The sequence below is a fragment of the Eutrigla gurnardus genome (assembly GCF_963514095.1).
Source record: "Eutrigla gurnardus genome assembly, chromosome: 13".
NCBI classification, from domain to species: Eukaryota; Metazoa; Chordata; class Actinopteri; order Perciformes; family Triglidae; genus Eutrigla; species Eutrigla gurnardus.
In genome coordinates this window covers 24,458,524-24,479,224 of record NC_139936.1, presented here as the reverse complement: position 1 = coordinate 24,479,224, position 20,701 = coordinate 24,458,524, and positions in this window count along the sequence as shown.

Sequence of the window (20,701 nt, the reverse complement as noted above, 5' to 3'; positions counted from 1 at the left end):
TGGGACAATGTTGTTTCTGTGAATGACACTACAACACACATACCAGATCAAGAGTCACTCAGGCAACGTCAAGACTTAAACACAGTCATTCACTTTTAAGTGAGCCAAACTAAGACCTTTGAAAGTGGACTTAAAGCAAAAAGAACTCCATTCAATTTGTGTTCACATTATGAGTTAATTTGAAGGAGGAAGACTCTGATCTCTTTCTGGTCCACCTCAGCTCTGATGGCGCTGCGGCGATTTCCGCCGTCCTGTGTTGTCGGGGGTAGCCTTGGCGCCGATTACACATGTTGAATTGGTGCAAAAGCTAGCACTGACGACACATGACGGATTAATTCAGCGCGCTGTGTCCGGGCATTTAGGGTGTTTCCACACTTGGTCTCTTTCAGCCCTCCAAATGAACTTAGAGCAGTGAATCAGCATTTTTTTGGGAATATGTGAACTCTCCAAGCGAACTTGTTAAAGTGATAACTATTGTACCCACAATGCTAAGTAGTATAAGGTCTGAGATCTCCAGAAGGGAGGAAAAGTGTGAACAGAAACAGTACTGAGACCCCATCAGAGCAGAATTGGACCTGAAAGAGATTCAAGTCCTCTTTCAGAGAGTCCATAATATGAACACGAAGAAAACTGAGTTCTTTTAGCTTTGGTCCACTTCTTGGTTCACTTTAAAAGGACTGAGGGTGGATTCACATGTGGTCCTCATTAAGCGAACCAGACTCAGTCGTTTTAAAGTGGACCAAGAAGTGGACCAAAGCAAAACCAACTCAGATCTCTTTGTGTTCATATTATGAGTTTTCTGAAAGAGGACTCAGATCTCTTTTCAGTCCACTTTAGCTCTGATGGGATCTCAGTCTTCTGTCTGTTCACACATGTCCTACCTTGTGGAGATCCCAGAACTTTTACTGTTCTGCATTATGGGCACAGTAGTTTTCACTTGGAAGATGACTGCTGGTTTCCGAACATTAAATTAAATAAACCAAATAAAATTGGCCCACAGAAATAGGGCAAAGTTGGCTAGAATGTATTAGCTTCAAATGACATACAATCAAAATGAAGCCAGAAGACTACTTGTAGGCTGGCATGCCAATGTTCCAGCTGTATATGGGAAACCTAGCGGCTTAAAATGCAACTGAAAAAAGCAAAGTGAACTCAGGTTTGTTGCTTTAACATTTCACAAAAGTGAACCATACCATAAGCTCGGAAGCAAACCAGACTCAGACCACCTCCTTATATGGTCTCAGTTCGGTCTTTGAATGGGTCAGAGTTTGCTTGGAGTGTTTCATATGCCCAAAAAATGCTGACTCACTATTCTTAGTTCACTTTGAGGGCTGAAAGAGAGTTTGGTTCAATTAACGGGGGCTACATGTGAAACACCCTTACACCCAACACATGGCTGCTGATATACACATGGGGTGCAAACAAAAGAAACAGATACAGTATACACATGGGGTGCAAAGAATGTCTACTTACTTTTTGATTTCTTCTTTTTGGCAAGGGTGGAGGGTGGGGCAGATTGAGTGGCTCTTGTGCCTGCGGCTGGGGGTTAAGGTGCAAGGGGAAAAGGTTAAGAATGACATATTCAGTATCTTGGGGGAGTGGCTTAATAAATTGAAGGGGGTGAAATTCACCTTGGTTAACTTATTTTATATTAATACAATGATTGCACCAATTTACAGATGGGGTGCAAGGTAGGGGTGTCAACGTCTACACGTGTAAACGGGTACATGGATAATAAATCATAACCGTTTAGAAAAATCAAGAACCGTTTACACGTCAATATTCCTCCTCCTTGTTTATTTCTCACCAATACGCCTATAGTATTTTTAGGGGTGATAATGTTGCCTGAAAGCTTCAGATAATAACATTAACTAACTATACAATTAAATGTTCCCACAAGTGCAGTTATCCGCATACATGATGCGGCACAATGTTACGTTGAAAAAAACCTGCGGCCACAGCCAGTGTCGCGTGACTTCAAGTTGACTCGGGGACGCGTTGGCAGTGAAAATGCAAGCGCAGCACTGTGTGGCAGTTTTTTGAACAAACTGCCACTGAAAATACAGTTGAGTGTAAATTATGTCAGACATGGTTGGCTTATAGAAACAGCATCCATGGGCAACCACTTGCGTGGCGCTCATCATCTTCTCCATGCGCTAATGTCGTCCTGCTGAAAATAAGAACTGTTAATGGCTTGTTATTTTAGCCTTTATTGTTACGTGTTGTTGTACATTATATTGTTGGTTGGTGTTCTGTGTCAGCTTTTTACGAGAATAACGTTGAATAGACGTTTTTGTCTGATAACTAATGGCTTTGATTTAATGGGATTAGGAGGCGGTTGAATGGAAACATAACCCTCTAGTGGTTATATGGCGCAACTGCGATAGAAAGAGATCATAAATTTAAACGTGTAACTGAGTACACGTCAGGTAGAAGCCCCGTGTACACGTAAAGAAAAAATTGTAAATGTTGACACCCCTAGTGCAAGGCAAGATTACTTACTTCGTCTTTTCCGTTGTTGAGGTTGGATGGATTGGGCTGGGGTGGATGGTGGGCCTGGGGTGGATAGTGGGGCTTAGGGTGCAAGGGGAAAAGGTTAAGAATGATATATTCAGAATCTTGGGGGTGGTTTAATTAATTAAAAGGGTTGAAATTCACCATGTGTAACTTGTTTTATATTGTGCACTGATTACAAAAAACATGGGACACATTTACAGATGTGGTGCAAGGCAAGATTACTTACTTTGTGTTTTCCTGGATGGTAGAGGCTCCATATGTAGCTTTGCCTGCGGGTCTATCAGGAACAGGTTTAGGGTTATCATTTGCTGGTCTTGGGGGAGGTGCTGGTCTTGGAGGAGGTGCAGGTCTTGGGGGAGGTGTAGGTCTTGGGGGAGGTGCAGGTCTTGGGGGGGTGCTGGTCTTGGGAGAGGTGCAGGTCTTGGGGTAGGTGCTGGTCTTGGGGGAGGTGCAGGTCTTGGGGGAGGTGCTGGTCTTGGGGGAGGTGCAGGTCTAGGGGGAGGTGCTGGTCTAAGGGGAGGTGCTGGTCTAGGGGGAGGTGCTGGTCTAAGGGGAGGCGCTGGTCTTGGGGGAGGTGCTGGTCTTGGGGGAGGTGCAGGTTTTGGGGGAGGTGCAGGTTTTGGGGGAGGTGCTGGTCTTGGGGGAGGTGCTGGTCTTGGGGGAGGTGCAGGTTTTGGGGGAGGTGCTGGTCTTGTTGGGGCTGGGGTACCTGTTGTGGGGTATCTGTTGTTGGGGTTGTAGCAGGAGCAGATTTGGTTATCAACAGCTAATTATTAATATCAATATGATTATCGGTATTAATAATTATATTTAATATATTGTCATGATATAATCATGAATAAACGGGGCACCACCCTGGGATCAGGGAAAATATAACCTAAAACTGTATTCAGTCTCAATATGAAGGTTTTATACTCACATGCCAATCATCGTGATCATTGGCATAGGAGTACAAAACCAATCGAACAATTAAAAAGGCGTGAAATTCAAGCACTAGCCTTCACAACCTGCTGTTATCCAGTGACATATACACAACAAGCACAAGAGACCGCTAGTTATAATATAATAAGATTTATTAAAATCAGTAATAATGATCACAATCAATAACACTGCAATTAACAAAGCCTTATTACCTAACTACCTAACACACAAAGCTAAGCTTAAACAAAGGGAGATACACACGTGGAGTGTGTGTGTGTGTGCGTATGTGTGTGCGTGCGTGCGTGTGCATGTGCGTGTGCGTGTGTGTGCGTGCGTGCGTGTCGAGAGAGAGGGAGAGATGGCTATGGGCGGCCACCAGATGGAGCTATTCCTCGCAGCGTTCAGGGGCGGAGCCACTGAGGTTCGATGGGGTAGCGAGAGAGAGAGAGAGAGGTGGAGCTATTCCTCGCAGCGTTCAGGGGCGGAGCCACTGAGGTTCGATGGAGTAGCGAGAGAGAGAGAGAGAGAGAGATGGCCGTATGTAGCCACCAGATGTAGCTATGTCCCTAGCGCCCGCCGGGAACAGCTGGCTTAGGACACGTGTGTGCGGCGTGTATGTGTGTGTGTGTTAGCGGGACACAAACAAAGAGAGAGAGGATGCGCGAGCGATATTCGGAGGGACAGAAAGCGTGCCGTTATCACACGGGCTCGAATGAATGAACTGGCGTTTATTCCGCGAGACCGGTCTTTTAACTGATAGTAGAGGCTTTCTGAGCTCACGAATATGGCGGAGGTTAGTCGCAAACACTGTTACAGAAATCAACCCAGCTGCGTGGGTACCCGATCAGTATTCAAATACAGCAGCACATGAACCAACGGACTCGGCGGTCCGCGATCAGAACTTAAAACACATTAACAAGAATTACAAGCATATCCTACACTATCACTTGTGTCTCTGCCCAGACTGATAGCCTCTTACTGGTATCGTTGCGTAAGACGATGACGGCGTTCCGTGACGGCGGTGGTTCGTGAGTCCCCGGCGTCAGCGGGGGACGTGATGAGTCGGCTTCGTCCAGACGAGAGCGGAGCGGGTTTCCTCTCATTGATCAAACTCAAATAAAGAAAACAGTTGGTGTTTCCTCCTTCCACGAGCGGCGATATAATCGCGGCTTGGCGATTTAGTCAGCTTACTTCAGACAGCGTCTGGTAGCTGGAAGGCGGGAAACGGCTTGGTTCCTCTTGTTGCAGCGGTGCGCTGCAGGAGGGGGTCGCCTCCCGTTGCAACGTGGTGTTGCGCCGGTTGTAGGAAGAGACGCCAGAGACGGAGTAAGAGTGAAGAAGAGAGCGTTCTCCGGGCGGCTTCGGTTTATAAAGCTCAGGCCGCTCCAGGGGACCCCCCGGGGTTCCCTGAAGATGTCAGCCAATAGGGCACTGGTTGTGTGGTGTCGTATCTCTCACCTGGGTGAGATGTGAAACTAAAATGGCGGTGTAGTTTTTATTCCCCTTTGTCCCTTTGTCCTGGCCACATGTGTGGGCTTCTGTAGGCCGCATTGTGTAGTCCTTCTAGTGAGGTCCCAACACTGTTGTGAAGTTAGCAAAAATATAAATTCTGTACACATCATCAGAAAAATCAACGGAAAACACTACAACTCTATACTCTGAACTCTGCATAAAATCTGCATCTTACCATCTGATTTGATGATGAAGTCGTATGCCTTCATCATGCTTTTTAAAAAAGCTGAGTTGATTTGTGTTGGTGGCAGATGCGTGACTACATCTGCCACCAACTTGCCTGTGCCTTTGTGCCTCCTGCTAATGAACAAGATGGGCTTATAGCCCAAAGCAGAACGTTTTTTGACCTGAAATGAAACAAAGTAATTAGCACATTTCCAATACATTATGTTACTACATTACTACATAAATGGCAGTCCATCTAATATTTAAATACCCAATCTGCCAAATAGTTTTTAATGTTTAAGTGTTAACCATGAGATTAAAGACGTATTGCAAAATGAAAACACAGAAATATTTAAATTGCAACTGTCAGTGCTCGATTTCTTTTGAAAATAGTTAATCAGATGTTGTGACACTAATGAAGATGGCGTGTCACGACCGTTTCATGACCCCCTGGACCCAGTCATCATTGATGTGCTCCGTCTTTAAAATACGCTTGTTTGGCAGCGTGGTGTAACAAGCACTGCAGGTTTTCCTGTTGGCCTGCTGACGGACCTGGCAGCTTGGGCAGGGCCTGCATTTTGGCTTCGGCATTCTGAAATGTACACACACACAAAATAAATAAATATGAAATATCATACAAGAGTACAAACGCACATATTGAAGAAAGACAGAGCTAGTTAAAATATTAGCATCTGTCATACACCAGTTGGCTAAGCTTAACTTATCACTATTCTAACATTATCAAAGGTAGTACTAGCTCTGGATGTTTGCAAGTTGGCTAATGACATAAGTGCAGAAAAAGTGTGAAACAGAAAGACGCCAGAAAGCGAGCTGTTTGCTTTCCTGTAGTAATAAACCGTCTTTGAATACTGACATTCCTCACAAAAGTGAAGTTTGATTACTTTATACCAACAGCATTCATAGCTAATATAGGCTGGCCTATATTGTGCAGACTCCTGCACATTTCATTTGGTGCATTAACTAGTTATTATATGCCAGTCTCTATCCATGAATGACAAAAAGAAATATATATATTTTCTGATCCCAACCTGTACAGTTTCAGTGGATTGCAGGGATATTCGCGACCACCACTCAGAGGCAGTAGGGGAGAGGGGGAGACAGGGAGAGAGAGAGAGAGAGAGAGAGAGAGAGAGAGAGAGAGAGAGAGAGAAATAACAAGACAATAAACAATACAAATAAGACAAGATACAAGACAAATGTGGCTCTTAAAAGTGCCTTTTTCTCTATGTTGTGAATGAATTAGGATGCTGGACAGGGATAAAGGAACCTGCAGATAAAGAGAAAACCAAATCAAAATAGAATAGATCACCAAACTACATATTACAAGATGAATAACTGCCCAAGAAAAAAAAGTTAAAAAAATTAATGTTGAGCCCTGAACACAACATTTAGCTGGCGCATAAATGAGGTACAAACGTGTTACACATATATGTAACTTGTCACAAATATCTGCCAATGCGAAAAGTACACGTCCAAATCAATATCAATGAACTAGCACCAAGAGGTCAAGTTAGCTAATCTAGCTAGCTACCAGAGGCCCTGGCTAGCTAGTTTGCCTTCATTTTGACGCAACAAAGAGTTGTATTATGTCAGTGTCTTTCTAATACAGCTCTTACAATGGCGCATACATGAGGTACAAACGTGTTACACATATATGTAACTTGTCACAAATATCTGCCAACGCCAAAAGTACACGTCCAAATCAATATCAATGAACTAGCACCAAGCGGTCAAGTTAGCTAATCTAGCTAGCTAGCAGAGGCCCTGGCTAGCTACTTTGCATTTCATTTTGACGCAACAAAGAGTTGCATTATGTCAGTTTATTTCTAATACAGCTCTTACAGTGGGGTTCTAAATCAACAAATACGACAATATGTTTTTTTTGCCATAACTTCATTTTGGACGTGTTAAATGCTTTAATTTCCCTTGCTTATTTGACTGTTCTACTTACCGTGGTGAAATCGCGCTGGGCAAAGGTGTCTGGGATCGTCGCACACAGTGACGCGTTGCACAAAATTGCGCAAAAATATCAATCTTAATGAAAAAGAAAAGTCTTAAAATATCATTTTAATGTAGATACACTTTTTTAAAAATAAGACGTGGTAGCAATTGGTTTCTGCCCCACGAAAATGTATGTTTCCAGCGCAGGCAAAACGCTGGATGGCTAACCCCTTTTCGTCAAAATACGAAGATGAGGGATTTGCATTCAAATCTATCGGATGACCCTTTACGGTGCCAAGCGACGAAGAGGGGGCCCCCTCAACGTCGGCTTAGGACGTCAGGGCTAAATGACCAAACGGCAGAATGTGACGGCAAGGGGTGAGACCGTGTTGGTATTATAGTCCTGCTCAATGTGTTAAGTGTCCTGAGATGACTTCTGTTGTGATTTGACACTATAAATAAAATTGAATTGAATTGAATTGAATCCCCAAACTGTTTCACAAAGTTGGGAGCATGGAATTGTCAACATCTCTTGGTATGCTGAAGCATTCAGAGTTCCTTTCACTGGAACTAAGGGGCCAAGCCCAGCTCCTGAAAACTTTACACGAGGCACAATGCAGTCCGACAAGTACCGTTGTCCTGGCAACTGCCAAACCCAGACTCGTCCATCAGATCACTTGCTGATGTATGGCTTGGATGCAGCCGATCGCCATGGAAACCCATTCCATGAAGCTCTCTACACTGTTCTTGAGCTAATCTGAAGGCCACATGAAGTTTGGAGGTCTGTGGTGATTGACTCTGCAGAAAGTTGGTGACCTCTGTGCACTATGTGCCTCAGCGTCCGTGGACGCCGCTCCGTCATTTTACGTGGTCTACCTCTTCTTGGCTGAGTTGCTGTTGTTCCCAATCACTTCCACTTTGTTATAATCCCACTGACAGTTGACTGGAATATTTAGGAGTGAGGACATTTCATGACTGGACTTGTTGCACAGGTGGCATCCTATCACAGTACCACGCTGGAATTCACTGAGCTCCTGAGAGCGACCCATTCTTTCACACATGTTGTAGAAACAGTCTGCATGCCTAGGTGCTTGCTTTTATACACCTGTGGCCATGGAAGTTATTGAAAAACCTGATTTAAATTATTTTGGTTGGGTAAGTGAATACTTTTGGCAATATAGTGTATGTATTACATATTCTATTTCATGTAATAAAATTACTACTTTTATTAGAGATGTATCGATTCATTCGATTAATCGATGAATCGATTGTCAGTCCTATAGATTCTACTAAATCGATCTTCTACAATAAATAAATAGAATGAATCGTTTTGGCTTCACCAATAATCGATATAAATGCATTTAATCGGATTAATCTTGATTCTTACTTATGATTAATGTTTTAATACGTTTAAGACACTCTCTCCCCTGCCAGCATGTAGTCTACTGAAAATGTAAAAAATAACCGAGCATATTTTAATTACATTTTTGTATTCAGCAAAAAATATTATGCAGGTTTACTTTTTTATAGAATAAATATGTTATTTTATCACCTTTCGCAAGAATACAGATAGTCTCACTTGCATTATTGCATGTTTATTTAATGGATATAGAATTTTGGTGACAAGTTACTGAATCGAATCTTGGTTTACAGAATCGAATCGAATCGTTACAAAAAAAAAAAACGTCTTTGAATTGAATCGCCAACTACTGTATCGTTAATCAAATCGAATCGCTGTGAAGCCAAAGACTCACACCCCTAACTTTTATAGATTTTTCATGGAATGGTTTTTATAGTTCCTTTTTTTCACGAAATACATAATTCTAAACATAATGCACCTCTCCGGGAACCATCACCTTACCGTGGTGGAGAGGTTTGTGTGTCCCCATGACCCTGAGGGCTGTGTTGTCTGCAGCTTTGTGCTCCAGGTGGGGTCTCCCATGGCAAATTGGTCTCAGGTGAGGGGGCCAGACTAAGAATGGTTCACAAGGCCCCTATGAAAAAGCGAGGGATTAGAGGAGTGACCCAGCCCAGAGGAAGCCCGGGGCCCCTGTCTGGTGCCAGGCTCAGAGGGAGGGCCCATCAGCGAGCGTCTGGCGGCCAGGCTTGCCCCGGAGCCTGGTCGGACACAGCCCCATGAAGCTACGTGGCATTGACTTCTCAGCCATCCTGTGGGCTTACCAACCGCGGGAGGAACCACTTGGGTCGGGTGCACTGCCATATGGGTGGCAGTGGAGGTCAGGGACCTCAACGAACCAGACCCGGGCATAAGAGGCTGGCTCTGGGGACGTGGAACGTCACCTTTCTGTGGGGGAAGGAGCCGGAGCTTGGCGGGAGGTGGAGCGTTACCAGTTAGATCTGGTGGGTATTACCTATACGCACAGTCTCGGCTCTGAAACCGCACTCCTGGATCCTAGTGTGGAGCAGTTCGAACTGTGTAGAAAGCGCAATTTATTTGATTGCTGATGATTATGGGGTATGTTTCAACGGCGTGGGTGAAACGAGAGCTTAAAGCTGTTGTTGTTACCGGCTCAGTTAACCAAAGTGTGTTGGTTGTACCTGGGTCGGATTCTCCTTGCTTAGTGGCCGTCAGCCGCGATCAATTGACCTTACTCCTGGTGTGGGGAGAGTTGGACCGGAGATGAAGCCGTTCACTTGGCCGCGATTTGAACCATTATCGGTCGAGTTGTCTCCCGGTTCAAAGCTAGATGCTCGGTTAAAGCTCCGGATGGCTTGTCTGCAGTTAGACCAGCAGGAGAGGAGGAAAGAACAGGAGTTTCAGCTCCTGAGGGAGCTCAAAAGGTTGGAGGTGGAGGCAGAGACCGCTATTAAGATGCGCCAGCTGGAGCTGCGGAAGGAAACGCTCAGCTCTCCTGGCAGTGTCCAGTCGTCTGATAGCGCCTTCGACGTGAGTAGGAATATCTCTATAGTTCCTCCGTTTCGTGAGAGCGAGGTTTAGTCCTACTTTAGTGCATTTGAATGTCTCACGGTTGCTTTACACTGGCCGAGGGACGTGTGGGCCATTCTGCTATAGTGTAAGCTAACCGGCAAGGCTCAGGAGGCATGTTCTTCTCGGTGGAGAACAGCCTGGGGTACGATAAGGTGAAGAGCGTGATTCTCCATGTGTATGAGCTCGTGCCTGAGGTGTACTGGCAGCGGTTTCGCAACCTTCGGAAAACATCCGGCCAAACACAAGCTGACTTCGCAAGAGAGAAAGCGCTTCTGTTTGACCGCTGGTGTAACCTAACAACTGTGCGCGAGTTAATTTTACTCAAAGAGTTCAAGAACTGTTTGCCAGACCGTATTGTCATGTACTTAACTACCTGCACCTGCAGACCCATTGCCGCAATGCTGGCAAGTGTCATTGACATGCACAAACTGAGATCAATTGGATAAATAGGACTTAAACCAGCTTAATGCAGTTCCTTTCATTTTTCCAGTCTACATATTACAATCTCATGTCAAACGCAGCACTAAATGGTCCTCATTTATTTAGCGCTTTTATCCAAAGCGCTTTACAGTAATGACTGACAAGTACAGAAACCAGTCCTTTGTCAGAAGCAATAAGAAGGTAATTTGTGATTTTCACTATGATGTACTCTAAATCCTGACTGGAAGTCCTCAAGTAGACTGTTGTTGTTGAGAAAGTCACACAGCTGATTGGCGACTACTTTCTCAAGGATCTTAGAGAGAAAAGAAGATTTGATATTGGACTGTAGTTGGCTAACCCCTGGATCTAGAGTAGGCTTCTTCAGAAGAGGTTTAATTACAGCTACTTTAAATGACTGTGGCACATAGCCTGTTAATAAAGACACATTGATCATATCTAATAGCGACGCGCTAACTAAGGGTAAGACTTCTTTCAGTAGCCTGGTTGGTATCGGGTCTAGGAGACAGATTGAAGGTTTAGAAGAAGAGATCATTGACGTTAGTTGGTTAAGGTTGATTGGAGAAAAGCAGCCTAAATATATATCAGGTCCTAATGCGGTTTCTATTTCTAAGATTCCTGAGTTTGAGGGTAACGTGGTTCCAATTGAAGGCAAGATGCAAGTAATTTTGTCTCGGATAGCTAAAATTTTATCATTAAAAGTTCATGAAGTCATTACTACTAAGATCTCTAGGCATCCATGGTTCAGTAGAGCTGTGACTCTTTGTCAGCCTGGCTACAGTACTGAAAAGAAATCTAGTGTTGTTTTTATTTCCCTCTATTAAAGATGAGTAGGCTGCTCTGGCATTACGGAGAGCCTTCTTATATATTTTAAGACAGTCCTGCCAAACTAGGCGGGATTCTTCCAGTTTGGTGGAGCGCCAGATGATTTCAAGATTATGCAATTTTTGTTTTAATTTTCAAGTTTGGGAGTTATACCATGGAGCCAACTCCCTATGCTTTATAGTTTTCTGTTTTAGCGGAGCAACAGAGTCGAGAGTCGTTCGCAGTAGGCTTCCAGATTCATCTATAAGATTATCGATCTGGGAGGGACTAAGATGAACATAGAAGTCCTCATTAAGTCCTTTCATTAAGACATGGAAGTGAACTCAAGACTGGCGGAATTACTTCCTTAAACTTAGCTACTGCTCTATCCGATAGACAACGAGAGTAGTAGCTTTTTTCCTAGAGGAGCGAAGTCTAGCAGCAAAAAGTCAAAGGTTATCAAGTAATAGTCAAATAAAGAAGAATTTTGAGGAAAGATTATTAAGTTTTCGATTTCAACGCCATAAGATAAGACGAGGTCGAGAGGGTGGCTATGACAGTGAGTTGGTTTCTGTACACTCTGACTGAAGCCAATAGAATCTATTAAGGAAGTAAATGCTACACTAAGGCTGTCATTTACAACATCCACATGGACATTAAAATTTGATTTGATATGATTATCTGATATTAAATCATTGACTAATACTGCTGAAGAGAGAGATGAGAGAGATCTAATGTTTAAGAGTCCACATTTAATTCTCTTATTTCTCTTACATCACAAGTGCAAATTTTTATTAGATTCATGTGAAATCCCTCTTCTGTTGGACCAAATGAATTTAGGTGGTCAGGGGACACCGTTATATGTGGTTTTGGGTGGGTGACTGCTCTAATGGAGGCGCAGAGAAGTGTGTAAGACTGCAACTCTGCTTCCTGGTCTCAACGCTGGTTTGTCATGTTTTAGGACTACCAATGAAATCAGTGATGTTTCTAGATAGGCATCCATCCAAAGTGGGGTGGATGCCTGTTACAGCCACCTAGTCAAAGATCGACTCGCATAACCGGTGACCAGAAACATAAGAAAATAAACACTGTACCAGGATTGAAGTTGAAACAATTATTAATTTTATTTATAAAGCCACCCAAAACTAAGGTAAAGAGGAGGACTGGCAAACAACTCAAAAAGCGGAGGAAGTCAGAACCAGCCGCGCAGTGGACCATCGGATCCAGAGCTTCCTCCCCCTAAAATAAAGATCCCCAACACAGCTAAGCTGAAAAGAAAACACAGAAACCCAGGTTGCCAGCCTCCTTCACTTTAACTAACAAAAAAAAAAAAACAGGAACCACAGGGCCGATCTGGATGCCCCTTGGCCAGGCTGTCAGCAGGTCTGCGGGAAGAGACCGGGTGCACTGCAGTCTGCTGCTTTTAACGGGCAGACTCCACCCCCTCATCAAGAACACAATTTGCCATGAGAGTCTTTAAGGAAGAGAACAGGGAGGAAAGAACAAGAATCAGGTTTTCCCCAGAAAGGCTGCCAATTATCAACGAAGCCCACATCATTATCTGGACACCATCTCCTGCTTTGCATTTGAATTTCTCCCTTTGAATATGATGTGTATAATATGTGGCCTTGTTCTTCTGTACTTGCTTCACCCACCATGCCCATACCTCTATAATGAGCTTCCATTTCTATTTAAGGCACATACCACACAGAGAAAATGAATGAGGCAAACATCATTTAAATAAGTGAGATGCTTTGTTAGTTGTTCATAAAATAATTCGAGACTGTCCTCGAGAAAACGACACGCGGTTGTGTGTCAAGCACCGAATTACGACCATATGTTACGTTTCAAAATAGCGCGCCCTCTAGCGGTCAAGTAAATATCGACACTCCGGTGTCTCAGATGAGACGTCACTGATGAACTTTGACCTTCTTCTCCAATCAAAAACAACGTACTAAGAGCCGGAAGAGTTTGAGTGGGACAGGTTTGTATATTTAATTTTATTTGCCGATGTTTTATATTAATATAATCGAGTACTTGCGATTCATATGTAGTTGAGTTTAGTTTGACGGTTTTAGATCAGGTCTGAATCATATTAAAGACATGATTTTACCAATAGAGTGGCCAGACGTCCTCTTTTTCCCGGACTTGTCCTCTTTTTCCCGGACTTGTCCTCTTTTGAAGTCCGATCCGTCCGGTTTTTTTTGTTTGTTTTTTTATAAATTCATGAAAATGTCCGGGTTTAATTTTTTTTCACGGGACCAATTGGCATGTGTTGAAATTATCTGACGTTTTGCACAGAATACTACTGTAATGTGTACTGCCCCCCCCCCCCGTGCGCGCGCGGACGATCGCCCACCGTCAATCATCGGCAGAGACCCCCCCCCACACGTCGACAATAATAATAAAAACATATAATAATTCACTGTATATAAAATTGTAGCTATATGTTCATTTCTGTGGCAACAAATAGAATACATGGTTGCACGACTAATCTGAGTTCATCCGTTTTTACACGGGACCAATTGGCATGTGTTGAAATTGTCTGACGTTTTGTACAGAATGCTACTGTACTGTGTACTGTAGGCCTACCGCCGCCCCCCTCCTGCGCGGACGATCGCCCCCCCCACCCCCGTCAATCATCGGCAGAGACGCCCCCCCCCCCACACGTCGACAATAATAATAAAAACATATAATAATTCACTTTATATTAAATTTAACTATATGTTCATTTCTGTGGCAACAAATAAAATACATGGTTGCACGACTAATCTGAGTTCATCCGTTTGGTTCATGTTGTTTTTTTTCCAGGTCTTCTGAACATTAATATACATAGTATATAAATAAACCAACGGTTCTTTTAAGAACTATAACACAACGGTTATTTTAAGAACCAGTTTCTTATCACTATCAGGCGGGCACACAGAAGGATTCTAAATGCAGACTCCGAGACAAGGTGGTGGTTCAAAAAGTGTATTTTAAACAGGCGAAAAAGGTACAGGCGAAGGTACAAAATCGTAATGCAAGATCAAAGGTCAAAAAACAGGCTAAAGGTCGGTAAACAGATAATCATGAGAAACTACTAGGACTAGGAAATGCTGGGACGCTGTACAAGACAAGACGAACTGGCGACAAACAAAGGGAGCACCGAGACTAAATACAGAGGGAAAAGGGGAGGGGAAACACAATTAGACACAGGTGAAACATATTGAGGAAGGCAGGTAATCAGTGAACAGAGATGACACACCAGGGAGGGCGGAGACCTAAAAGACAAGACAAGTCAGGTGAAACAAAAGGATAACTGAAAACATGATTTCTCAAGACATGACAGTACCCCCCCCTCTAATGGCCGGCTCCTGACGGCCCAGGTTCCTCAGGATGAGAGTCATGAAATAGTTTGATGAGTTCGGGATCCAGGATATTGCCTGACGACACCCAGGACCTCTCCTCAGGACCGTACCCCTCCCAGTCTACCAAATACTGCCGGCCACGTCCTCTGCGACGGACAGCCAACAGTTTCCTGACAGAGTACACCGGACCTCCATCGATGAATTGAGGGGGTGGAGGGGGTTTGGACGGGGGAACCAGGGAACTCTCCTTGACAGGCTTGATTTTGCTGACATGGAAGGTGGGGTGGACGCGCATCGATCTGGGGAGACGTAACCTCAAAGCCACAGGGTTAATGATCTTTGACACTGGAAAGGGCCCCACAAAGCGGGGTGTCAACTTACGGGGAATACCTCGAATGGCGAAGTTACGGGTGGATAGCCATACTTTCTGGCCACAACGGTAGGTGGGAGCTGGGGTCCTACAGCGGTCGGCAGCCTTCTTGTAACTGCTGGATGTTTTTAGCAGAGTCTGACGAGCGTTAAGCCAGGTACGCCGGCACCTCCGGACTAGGGCGGCAGCAGAAGGCACACAGATCTCACCCTCAGAGGCAGGAAATAGAGGAGGTTTAAAGCCAAAAACACACTCAAAAGGGGATAAGCCAGTAGAGGCACAAGGTAGAGTGTTGTGTGCGTACTCAACCCATAATATCTGTCGAGACCATGAGGAGGGGTTCTGCGAGGAGAGTATTCTGAGGCCAGTCTCTAGCTCCTGGTTCAGCCGTTCCGTCTGACCGTTTGATTGTGGGTGGTATCCAGAAGTGAGGCTGACCTTGGCTCCCACCAAAGAGCAGAACTCCTTCCAAAATCGTGAAATGAACTGGGGACCCCGGTCTGACACCACATCCCTGGGGAACCCATGTACGCGGAACACGTTGTTTAAGATCACCACAGCCGTCTCCTTCGCAGTGGGGATCTTGGGAAGAGGGATGAAGCGCACCATTTTAGAAAATCGATCCACTACAGTGAGTACTGTGGTGTTACCTTCAGACAAAGGCAGCCCAGTCACAAAGTCCAACGAGATCTCAGACCAAGGGCGTGAAGGAATGGGGAGAGGGAGAAGTTGTCCTGCCGGAGCCTGTCTGGACGTCTTGCACCTGGCACAAACCGGGCAGGCTGCCACGTACTCTGCCACTGCAGTCTCCATCTCCGGCCACCAGAACCTCAGTTTAACCCGGGACAAAGTCCTCTTGACCCCCGGGTGACAAGACAGTTGGGAGGAATGACTCCAATGAATTACCTGTGAACGCAGACAGTCAGGCACAAACAGCCGTCCCGTGGGACAATTCTCAGGAACTTCTACTCCCTCCAGGGCCTGTAGGACACGGGCCTCGATCTCCCAAGAAATCCCACCCATAACACAGGTCTTAGGCAGAATGGTTTCAGGAGTCTTAGGAGAATTGTCAGGGTCATGAAGCCGAGATAAGGAATCAGGTTTAACATTCTTAGAACCTGGGCGAAAAGTCACAACAAAGTTAAACCGGGTGAAAAATAAATTCCACCTTGCCTGTCTCGGGTTGAGTCTCTTGGCTCTGCGGATGTACTCCAGATTCTTGTGGTCAGTCCATACCAGAAACGGTTGCTCCGCCCCCTCCAACCAATGTCTCCACTCTTCCAGGGCCGCCTTCATGGCCAGCAGCTCACGATCCCCCACGTCGTAATTCTGTTCCGAGCTAGACAGCTTGCGGGAAAGAAAAGCACACGGGTGAAGTTTATTGTCTCTCACTGACCTCTGGGACAGGATGGCCCCCACCCCGATGTTAGAGGCGTCCACCTCCACAACAAACTGTCGGCGGGGATCTGGGAGCACAAGGACTGGAGCCGTGGTGAAGGCCAGTCTCAACTTGTTAAAGGCCTGGTTAGCCCGAGATGACCAGATAAACCTGTTCTTGGGAGAAGTCAACTCATGCAACGGGGCAGCCACAGTGCTGAAGTTCCGTACAAACTTCCTGTAGAAGTTTGCGAACCCCAGGAAACGTTGCACCTGCTTGCTGTTCTCAGGTATGGGCCATTCTGCGACAGCCTTGACCTTCTCCGGATCCATTTGAATCCTTCCCTCAGACACGATGAAACCTAGAAATGACACTGTTGGCACATGAAACTGACATTTCTCAGCTTTGACGAAGAGTTGGTGTTGGAGAAGCTGATGCAGAACCTGACGAACATGTATCTGGTGGGTGGCCTCATCTGGAGAGAAGATTAAGATGTCATCTAGATATACGAAAACAAACTTATTCAACATGTCTCGGAGCACATCGTTCAACAGGGCCTGGAAGACAGCAGGAGCGTTAGTTAAACCAAAAGGCATGACTAAATACTCATAATGTCCACTGGGGGTATTAAATGCAGTCTTCCATTCATCCCCTGCCTTAATGCGCACCAGATGATAGGCATTACGTAGATCAAGCTTGGTGAACACTTTGGCGCCTTGTAATAGTTCGAATGCAGAGGATATCAAGGGGAGTGGGTATCGGTTCTTGACAGTGATCTCATTAATACCTCGGAAGTCAATGCAGGGCCGAAGAGTGCCGTCCCTCTTCCCCACAAAGAAGAACCCAGCACCAGCAGGAGAGGATGAAGGTCTGATGATGCCTGTTTTCAGAGAAGACTCGATGTAATCGTTCATGGCCTGTCATTCAGGTGCAGAAAGGGAGTAAAGGCCTCCCTTAGGTGGGAAGGTGCCTGGCAGGAGATCTATGGCACAATCGTATGGTCTGTGTGGGGGAAGAGAAGTGGCACGAGACTTGTTGAAAACCTCTTTGAGATCTAGGTAGCACTGGGGAACTCTAGAGAGATTGGGGTAGTCGGAATCAATGTTAGAGGGAATGGCAGAGAACTCCCCAAGGAGAACAGAATCATCTTGACAAAAACAGTTCTTGGCACAGTCCTCTCCCCACTTAAGAACCTGGCCCAATCTCCAATTAAAAACAGGATTATGCTTTAGGAGCCAAGGAAGACCTAACACTAGGGGGTACTGCGGTGAGTAAAACAAAAAAAAAGGCAGGGTCTCAGTGTGGTGGTCTGGGAATGTTACCTGGACTGGCTGAGTGATGTGAGTGACTTGACATAGCATATGGCCGTTCAATGCTGTGGCCTGCAAAGGCTTGGGCAGAGGGGAAAAATCCAATTTGAGTCTTTCAGCCAGCCCTCGGTCCATAAAATTAGCGTCTGCTCCCGAGTCCACCAGCACCGCCTGAGACCCTGTAAAACAAGCAGAAGAAATCGTTACTATGGTGGATGGACGAGAAGGGATCTCGGGCAGGTTGACCTGACTCATCAATACTTCCCTAATAGATGAGGCTGACCCTTTGGCAGGACAGGAAGCACGAAGATGGCCCAATTGTCCGCAGTAAAAACACCGGCCCTCCAGCAGGCGTCGCTGTCGCTCCTCTGCAGACAGATGCGGGCGTCCAAGTTGCATCGGCTCCACTGAGTCAGCAGGGAGCACTCTAGGAACGGCCGAGGTCGTCTCTTGAACCGGAGGACGATGAGAAAACCCGGAGACCCGTTCTGGGTGGGTTGCCTGGAACGGACTGAGTCGGCGCTTCTCCTCCTCTCTCTCAGTGAGGCGTTTATCAATCCTGATGGCCTTGGCAATGAGAGAGTCCAGATCGGAGGGCAGGTCCAAGGGGGCAAGCTGGTCCTTCAGGGATGCAGACAGTCCGTGCAGAAAGGCATCATACAATGCCGTCTGGTTCCATCCGCTATCAGCGGCGATGGTACGGAACTCAATCGCAAAATCAGCAACACTCCTTTTCTCCTGCTTTAAGTTTACCAACGCATGGGCAGCCTCCCGGCCCGGCGCGATCTGTTGAAAAGTCTTGGTTAAAGCGTTTGTAAAGAGTTGTAGGGTGTCACATACCGGAGATCTCCTGCTCCACTCCGCTGTAGCCCATGCCTCCGCTCTCCCGGACAGATGGGAAATAACATAGGCTACTCGAGCTCGTTCAGAAGGAAAGGACATAGGCTGAAGTTCAAAGTGAAGCTCACACTGGGTGAGGAATGGCCGACAGTCCCCCGAGTCCCCGGAGAATCTCTCTGGTCGGGAGAGCTGAATGGGGGTCTGTGGTGATACCGGAACCATCGAGGATCCCACAACCGGAGGCGAGAGCGGTGAGGAGGCAGAAACCGGCGCAGGAATTCCACCCGTGGCTCCTGGAGAGGCATCGTGAGACATCAGTTGAACGTGAGTCGTCAAAAAGGTGAGTTGCTCACCAAACTTAGCCAGCACCTGCTCGTGCTGGGCGTTCGTGGCCTGGAGCTCCTGGCGTAGAGCGCACAGGTCCTCCTCTTGCCTGTGCAGTCTCTGTCCCTGTGTCTGGATGGTGGAGTGAACAGGGTCTGAGTCCGCTGAATCCATTTGTGGCCAGTTCGTACTATCAGGCGGGCACACAGAAGGATTCTAAATGCAGACTCCGAGACAAGGTGGTGGTTCAAAAAGTGTATTTTAAACAGGCGAAAAAGGTACAGGCGAAGGTACAAAATCGTAATGCAAGATCAAAGGTCAAAAAACAGGCTAAAGGTCGGTAAACAGATAATCATGAGAAACTACTAGGACTAGGAAATGCTGGGACGCTGTACAAGACAAGACGAACTGGCGACAAACAAAGGGAGCACCGAGACTAAATACAGAGGGAAAAGGGGAGGGGAAACACAATTAGACACAGGTGAAACATATTGAGGAAGGCAGGTAATCAGTGAACAGAGATGACACACCAGGGAGGGCGGAGACCTAAAAGACAAGACAAGTCAGGTGAAACAAAAGGATAACGGAAAACATGATTTCTCAAGACATGACAATCTCTGGAAATGGCATCTGAGTCCTTCAGACAGTGGCTGGAGGCGGGGAAAGTGTTGGCAGATGAATTGGCAGCAAAAACAGTAATATTTTTCATATATTTTTCTCTATTATTGCACTTAATTTTCTCTTAAAAACACTTAGCCTCAGTAAAGGCAAATATCTTTTTTTTCTTTTCTTTTTTTTTAACTTTTAGCCATCAAAGAAAAGGAAACAGAGGGGGACTGGAGGCTCCAATGTTTCCTGGAGGACAAGGGACCAGGATGGGTCCATTGTACCAAAATCAATGCGGAAGAACCGATCTGGTCAGAAAAATATTACATTTATTATTATAAGTTGAAGCTGTTGGTCAGCAGTAATGTTTCTTACATTATTGCTTGCAGGTGCTTGGAGGTGCAAGAAGGTGAGGCCTCGCAGATGGATGAAATTCCGCAAGAGGTCCCAAATCTTGGTATGCATATTTAAATCTGACAACTCATATAAAGTCAACCTTAATCTTTGAATTTGAAAATATCCGAATAGGCATCTGAATATTGAATGTACTGCAGCAGCCATGTAGGCTATATGATGCATTGGCTGTGGCAAAGCCATATAGACCTTTTTTGTTGTGTTAAAAAAAAAACGTATGACTCTCTTTGGCATGTTTTTTTTTATATACTTTATCAATTTAGATCAACATCTCCAAACATTAAGAGACTTGTTGAGTTCAGTCCCAGCATCAGCAGAAGTGGAGGAAACAACCAGCATGTCAGAGTGGACCAAGAGGCAGCTGACCACTGGGAAAAAATTCAAGGCTGAAGTGCCAGAGCTCCTGAGTTGCTTGCTGGCTGCAGAAGGTGTTCCCCAGCATTGCTCTCAGCAGTGCAAAACAGCCAATGCTGTGGTCCGGTGCTTGGACGATGTTCCCTCAGGAGTTCAGTTTCTCTGTGCAGAATGTGACTCAATGGTTCATAAAAAACTCATCTTTCATGACGGAGAAATCATGATAGAGAGTTTTTACAAACATATTCCTCCCACATCATCAGTGAAAATGGATGAAAGAGGCCATTATGAACTGGTTGAACAAGGTGTGTTCAAAAGATTTTGCTTTCTGTTTTTTGTCTTTAGGTTTCGATAAAATGCACTACATAAACTTGAACTGTTAGTGTTTTATATTTTGACTATAGGTATTAATTTGTGAAATTTTCATTACTCCAGTATGTCTGCTTCCCATTCCTCCACCAACACAAATGTGCTCCTGTGGCCGAG